This window comes from Limulus polyphemus, unplaced genomic scaffold (genome assembly GCF_000517525.1).
Source record: "Limulus polyphemus unplaced genomic scaffold, Limulus_polyphemus-2.1.2 Scaffold2107, whole genome shotgun sequence".
Classification (NCBI taxonomy): Eukaryota; Metazoa; Arthropoda; class Merostomata; order Xiphosura; family Limulidae; genus Limulus; species Limulus polyphemus.
In genome coordinates, this window is record NW_013667717.1 from 108,924 (window position 1) to 117,034 (window position 8,111).

The window sequence follows — 8,111 nt, forward strand, 5'->3', positions numbered from 1 at the left end:
TTTAATTATACATAGATACAATGCTTTTAATTATACATAGATATAGTGCATTTCATTATTCGTGGATATAGTGCCTTTTATTATAATGTCAAAAATGATTAGGTTTAAGGGGTTTTTAGGGATTTTTCTTGATATACCCTAGCCTTCTTTGTAGTGACAAGTACGAATTGCTCTACGTCGTATTGAAAATGCCTACATTGCAAGCATTCCGCAAATAGCTGAGTCAAGAAAGTCTGTGTCTCTATAGTACTCGTTTGATACTCCTCTTGATATAGAGTAACCGAATGTGACAGAAGAACCAAATGTCTCCACGATTGAATACTTCTGAATGGTTCATGTAGGAGACGTGTACCTACTTCTTTGAAACGTTTACTGACGCAAATTGAGAGAACTCATTGATACATGAATCGTTTGAGAAGGTCAAGAGAACAGATTGATAGGTAACTTGGTGCTTGCTCCCTTGGCAAGTTGTTCACGTAAGTCACTTGAAACCTGATGGCTGAGACGTAAAACTTTACACCTTTTCTTCTGCTATTAAAGCGACAAGTAAATAGAAATTATTTTCATCGAAATTCAAATTTGTTGTTGTCGTTTTGGAGTCATTCTTGGTTTAACTTAAGCGACAGTTCAGAAACGTTGCAATCAAACTAAAAAATAGCTTTTGTGGTTGTTGTTTTTGCTTTGGAGTCATTCTGGGCTTAACTTAAACAACAGTTCAGGAACGTTGCAATCAAAATAAGTTTTGTTGTTGTTGTTGTCATTTTGGAGTCATTCTTGACTTAACGTAAGCGATGTTTCGTTCACAAATGTTACAATCGCAATAAAAGAAAAGAGATTTGAATTTCGCGCAAAGCTACACAAGGGCTATCTGCACTAGCCGTCCCTAATTTAGCAGTGTAAGACTAGAGTGAAGGCAGCTAGTCATCACCACCCACCGCCAGCTCTTGAGCTACTCTTTTACCAACGAAAAGTGAAATTGAACGTCACAGTGTAAAGCCCCCACGGCTGAAAGGGCGAGCATGTTTGGTGGGACAGGGATTCGAACCCGCGACCCTGAAATTGCGAGTCAAGCGCCCTAACCACCTGGTCATGCTCGGACAAAAGAAAAAAACTGTTTATGAGCTATTAACAACATCTGTGGGGAATAGGATGTCTTTTCCTCAGAAGAAGAACAGATGTGTATGCAATCACATGGTCATAGTATGTTTTAGTCTTTTATCCAAAGGCTCCATGATGTAGCATGTTTGCTCAGTTATATATATAGTGGCTTCAGAAACAATATGTAGTATGTTCCTGGAAAAGGAAAATTTATACTACTTTTGTGTGTATTGCCAGTTTTATACGGAATAGTTTGGGTTTCCAGTAATTTCCCGTCATGTTTAACGGGTTTTTACGTTAGTATATATATATTGTTTAAGCAGTAAAAATTGCAATATTGTTTTTTATTCAAAACAACAATATTTGTGGAAACTTTATTGCCATCTAGTGAGAATGTTCTCAACTATATGCGATAATAATACATTAGTACTTTATCTACTTCTTGTTCTTTTCTTTCTAGAATACAGTTTATAATGTAATATGTTCGTGAATAAATAAATAACAAACAATTACTGATGATTCTAAGCACAAATACGTCTTTCAATCGCAGTATAAACCAATGTTTCTTATTTAAGGTGCTGTTTTAAGCTGTGTCGTGTGCTTATGAAATAAGCAGCCATTAAAAATCAACATACATATTTGACAGTTATATCATATGCTCATGGTACAATTTCTTATCGCAAGTATTAATGTGTTATGACTTTTCATCCTGAAACAAGAATTATTACAACAAATTCCAGCTTTTGATAAATTACTTTAGTAATGGCAAGTAAGACATATATATATATAATGCTTATTTTTAATACTTAAAACGAAAACACTTATATATGCATTAACTGAAAATAATATTTCTAAACCTCACCAACTAATTAACACACGGATATTATTGAAACTGTTATATTTAGTATTTCTTTTTGTCGATAGGTGGCAGAAGCACTTTCTTTACATTTCCCATCGTTTGTAGAAATTGATGTACCGTAGCAGGTTGCGTTAAGTTTACAGCATGATAATTTGTGAAAACTATTACAAAAGTAGATTCCAGTTCTATCGCAATTACGAAAAGATTATAAGATCACCAATCGAAACAGATCTGCCCATTAAATCGGCCCGAGAGCGGTCAAATAATTAGCGTTCTGGACTGTGTATCCGAGATTCAGTGGTTCGATTCCCGTTTAGTTTGTGAGTGTGTTATAAGCGTGACGGTCAAAACTCACAATTCTATTACAGTAGCCTACAGATTGTCGATGGACGGTGCTGACTAGCTGCCTTTCTTCTAGTCTATCACTTCAAAATTATGGCCAGCTAGCTGGATAGCCATCGAGTAGCTTTACGCCAATTTCGCCACACGAACAAAAGGTCACTAGATCCGATATAACAACAAATAACAACAGAATCAGACATCTTTTTAAGCGTAGAAAATTAATAGTAATTAATGAATAACGATTCAACAAGCCTGGTGTATTAATATAATAATGTTTTGATGTAATAGCTATATTCTTTCATAAATTGCATCGGAGTTTGTCCGAAATATAATTAGCAGTTATTATATGTGAGCTCTTTATAGATTTGTCTTCTATATGTTAGTTGGGTAAAGTATAATCTTCTCTAAATTGCAATGGTTGAAAAAAAACTCGAGGCCCTCTACAACTTCTACATTATTTTATGACGAGTTAGAAACAAATACCACAGTATTCGATAACAATATTTAACTTACTTTTTAGCCCCCCAGTGGCACAGAGGTATGTATGCGGACTTACGACGCTAGTAACCGGGTTTCGATACCCGTGTTGGGCAGAGTACAGATAGCCCATTGGGTAGGTTTATGCATAAATTTAAACAAACAAACTTATTTTTTAATAGTCTGATACGTCTCTTGAGTCTTTTTTAAGACTTTAGGCACAACCGTGCGTCTGGAATTTTGAGAAGCAATCTCTTGCCGCCATCTTTAATGTGTAATTTTGCTTGACAGAGAACACTCGTTAGGGAGAAAGGGGGAGGGGGGTATGACAAGGATGATTTTAAGATTAGTAATATTCTCTCCTTTTAAAAGAGTTTCAATATATATATATATTTATATATCGAATTAGATTTTAACCACACGCCTTTGGTTGCTTTGTGCTTTTCAAAGTTTATTTTAGATATCATCTTTCAAAAGCAATAACTGCCATTGAAATTTCTTATCTCCGACTCAAGTTTCAGCTAATTGTGAATGGTTTTCAAATATAAACATGCTGCTATAAGAATCAGGAAAACAACAACATAATAACGTAGATGTTTCTTATAGCAAGTGTTTGAAAGTTATTCAAATGTCAGTCTTAATTAAAACTGTACGATAACATTACACTTACAAAACTATTTACGTCTGATGTCGACGTGAGTATAAATAAACAGACATCTTGCTGCTCCGATGAAGTATTTTATAACTAGTAATTTAAAACTGTATTTGTTCGAAGTTATTTGAATGGTTCTGATAACGTTAGTACTATGTTTTTATCTTACATTGACATATATATCCCAGGTAGGCGTAAATACGTTTTGAAAACAAAAATCGTATTTTGAATAAATGAAAATTAAACTGGTTCTGTTATGTTTGAAACGTGAACTTACACTTCTAGGGCTATTTAAAGTTCATAGCTTTGGCTCGCTTTGAATTCATCACGAAAGCCTCAGATCATTGCATAAACTTACACCACGATCAATCTGAACAACATCAGTGGGGTCTCAAAGGATATATATATATATATATATATATATATTGCGTTAGTTGTTATACAAATATCATTGTTTGAGGCAAATCCTTAATAAATCATGTGTCTATAGTGTGTATTTTAGAGATGGTAGTAATCCAAAAAGCGTAAAGAAATATACATTTTTATGTGTTTATAATAAGGCGAACATTGTTCTGATGTTTTTGTTTCTCATAAGATCTCATTAAGTCTGAGTAACATTCTACATAATAGTCACGTGACGATTTTGCTCATCACAGACTACATTGATATTGCTACAATGATTTGGACTGTCATAAATGTTGCATATGTAACATAATTCCACTAATTCTCTAAAAATACTGTACTTATTTGGTGTAATTAAACCGCAGTAGCAATTACTTGGATCATGATAACACTATTCGTGCATGTGATACAATCATGTGGAAGTAGTACAAAAGTAAAAATTAATGTCTTTTATTGTAGTAAGTAGACATATCAATAGTAAGCCTTCGTTGATAAGCCACTAATAAAATAACGATTGTTGTGTAATATACGTTACACTTGTGTCATGATCTCAATTATACCATTTCACTATTATAGTAATACAGACAAACGGTAATGTCACTACCATTTCACTATTATAGTAATATAGACAAACAGTAATGTCACTACCATTTCACTATTATAGTAATATAGACAAACAGTAATGTCACTATCATTTCACTATTATAGTAATATAGACAAACAGTAATGTCACTACCATTTCACTATTATAGTAATTTAGACAAACTGTAATGTCATTATCATTTCACTATTATAGTAATACAATATTAATGTCACTACCATTTCACTATTATAGTAATATAGACAAACAGTAATGTCAACTTTTTCCTAAGAAGGTCTTGAACGAGGCTGGTTACACCGAGAGGTTATAAAATATTTTATTATGAAACAAGATTTTTGATATATCTTTTCACGAGACGATCAGGCTGTTCAGACAAGAGAATTATCAGTACGAATGGTTCAATCTGATAGGCAAGTCTTCTACCTACAGCCTTCTCTGGGATATTGTCAATGATGTTTTGTAGGACAATAATTTGGTAACATTTAAGACGAGAAGTGATCCTTTATAAGTTTAGGCGAGGATTTGATAAAGACATCAGTACACATTTAGAGTACTGCCTCTACCTGTTGCCCAGCTATGCTGATGTTCTGGCACTACCTTCGACACCTTTGCTTCCATAAGCTTCTTAAAATTGAAATTCTTACACCATTAATATTAAGATGTATTTGTGGTTCTCATAGCTGTGATAGGAACTGCTGTAGCTTGAGCTTCTCCTGCATGTCACTGGTTAATGTATCTGTGCATGAAAGCCTTACGTAGTATTCATCTATGTGGATTCCAGTACCATATCATTAAGATCTATTGACATCACCATGTTTTTGGTTCCTGTGTCAGCCATAAGCTTGTGGAAATACAAGATAGAAGTGCCTGTGAGATTGGCTTTGTTGCACGGTTCATTCCATTTCATGGCTTGTAAATAGGATGCTGACTGCCTGTAGATAGCTATGGTCTATTACGTGCAATCATTGTCTTCTCTGCCTATCCTGGGTTCTGCCTTATCCACATGAACTCAGCGTGGGCTGACTACGTGAGTTCCAGGCTTTATTAGTATGAGGTTTTCCTTTTATGGAAGCTATTACTTTGACTTCGCTCGATGGTGGAGAGATTTTTGACAGTACGAACACTGCCAGAAGAATTGGCATCTTTATATGTGTTCTTAGATTGTTTAATAGCACGTTTTATTGAAGTTATCACACGCATCTCTCACATCACAGAAAACAGTTTGTAAGTGAGGTGATACTCAAGGTGTGGTTAGCAAAAGCCAGTTGGACAAAGAAGTTTTGTTGGTTCTCCCGATTGAGCAGTATAATGTTGGTAGCTATACTTTGGAGAACAAAATGTAAACCTTTGCCAATAGTGTTTTCACCTGCATCTCAAGTGGTGTGTCTAGCAGTGAAGTCCCCTACCATTTGGTACATAGGAATGTAGACAGGAAAAGCAGAAACCTGCATTACCTGTCATTACCATTCATGTTCCCAGGTGATGGTTTGTGTCTTTTTTGGAGCTTCTTCTACTGGGAGCTGTCATGTTGAAATGTAGTGACCAACCCAGCTCTGTATCAACATGTGGTATGAAGTTAAAGGCAATGAGAGTGAAGTCGTCAAATTTCAGAGTTCGGTCTCTTGATAGAGTATGGTGTCATAAAATTCAGAAAGCTTCCCAAGGCAGTATTTGCTTGCCATGATCCACTTGACCTGCTGAGTACACAATATATGTTACTCCTGCGGGAACATGTTTGGGCGTTATTTTTCATGTATCCTTGTCTACGAGCAATACATTAATCACTTGTTGTTCAGAACTCATGATCCAAACAAGGCAGACAAGTGATGTAAGCTATGATCCTATGTGGATGGCGTTCATTTAGTAGAAATATAGTGATTATTAAAATTCGATGACGAGGAACCCACTTTGGAACTAATAATGGTTGGAGACGGCTTGAATGGGTAATGAAGAAAAATGTTCATATAAATTTAACATACTTGTATCTGATGATGACAAAACCTTGTCGAAACGTTGTACATTTGCTGTTATGTTAAACTTATATTAAAGTTTTTCTTCATTACCCATTCAAGCCGCCTCCAACCATTAATAGTGACTATTAGGGTACAAAGATGTCCTCTGATTGTCAAGAAGCCTCCCTGATGCAGGACATTATGCCAATCACCCCTGCTTATAATTAATAATTAGCATTTTTATGTTGTTTCCACCCTTTAGTAACAGAGTATGGTGAAGTGTCTTCTCCCCTGATGATCTGACAACCTGCCCAGTATGTGTGGTAGTATTTGGTATATGTTTCCACCCTTTAGTAACAGAGTGTGGTGAAGTGTCTTCTCCCCTGATGATCTGACAAACTGCCCAGTATGTGTGGTACTATCTGGTATATGTTTCCACCCTGTAGTAACAGAGTGTGGTGAAGTGTCTTCTCCCCCTGATGATCTGACAACCTTCCCAGTGTGTGTGGTACTATCTGGTATAGTTTGGAGATGTAAGTTATGTTGGATATTGTTCCCATAGTACACACCTTCGTGTGCTCTAATGTTGCACACAGTTAGACACCAGGTGCTTTAACACTGAGACTGACCTTACTAATAAACTAGTTACTGTATTAAGAGTTGTTGCCTTGAGCACGTGATAAAACTAACTTAAGCTAAAACTAATATTAATGATACATTTTTTGGTTTTTACTTAGAATTCAGCTCCCATTTAAAACAACACTGGTGATATGATTTATGCATGGTAACACAGTATGTAGTACGACAATACACAGACTAACTGTATACTTTGATCTAAAACCTGACAACTTTAGTAGACCTACATAATTAGTAACTCTGAAATGTATCGAAACTAAATACATGGCACATTTTACTTGTACCGATAACTTAACTTTGTAATTAAATCTATATCTAATCATGGGGTAAATAAGTACTTAATAGAGAAAAACAAATCCCTTGTGAGCCATTATAGAATATTATATTTTAATTAGACTCATTATTTACATACTAGAGGAGTTTCGTACCGGCCAAAGCACAGGTTCTCCTCCTACCATTAATGGAATCCTATCGCAGCGTGTTTGTCAGAGCGAAGTCTAAGTAACGTTGCGCTGTCCCTTATACCGAAACACCGTCCAAGGGAGACAAACGGCCGGCAGGAACCACTTTTGTAGCAAGTACGTTGCATCTCTTTATTCATCTTAATTATCTCTTAATTATCTTTTGGCTTTGATCCCAAATATGCAACTGATGCTAAGTTAAAATGAAGTATGTATTTATTTCCCTTATATGTTTTATATTCATGATAAATAAGTTATCGTTGTTTTATTTGTATTAAACTTGCACATTCGAAGTTACCATCACAATTATGAAGTAATTTATACAAAACATCAAGTTCGTGATCTTGCTGATGTTTTACATAAAATAGAATACTGTTGAATTTAAATCACGATTTAGATACTCCAAGAATTAATAAATATGATCAGGATCCTTAGGTGTGTTAAATAGTGTGGTTTACACACATCTTGTAGAAATCTAGTAAACTTTACTCCAAACATCCAAACTATCTTTAATAGTGCGTTAATTATTAGTATAGTCCTTCCGAAAAAAAAAAAAAGTACCCGTCATGGCCAGGGGGATAAGGCGCTCGACTCACAATCTGAGGGTCGCGGGTTCGAATCCGCATCCCCA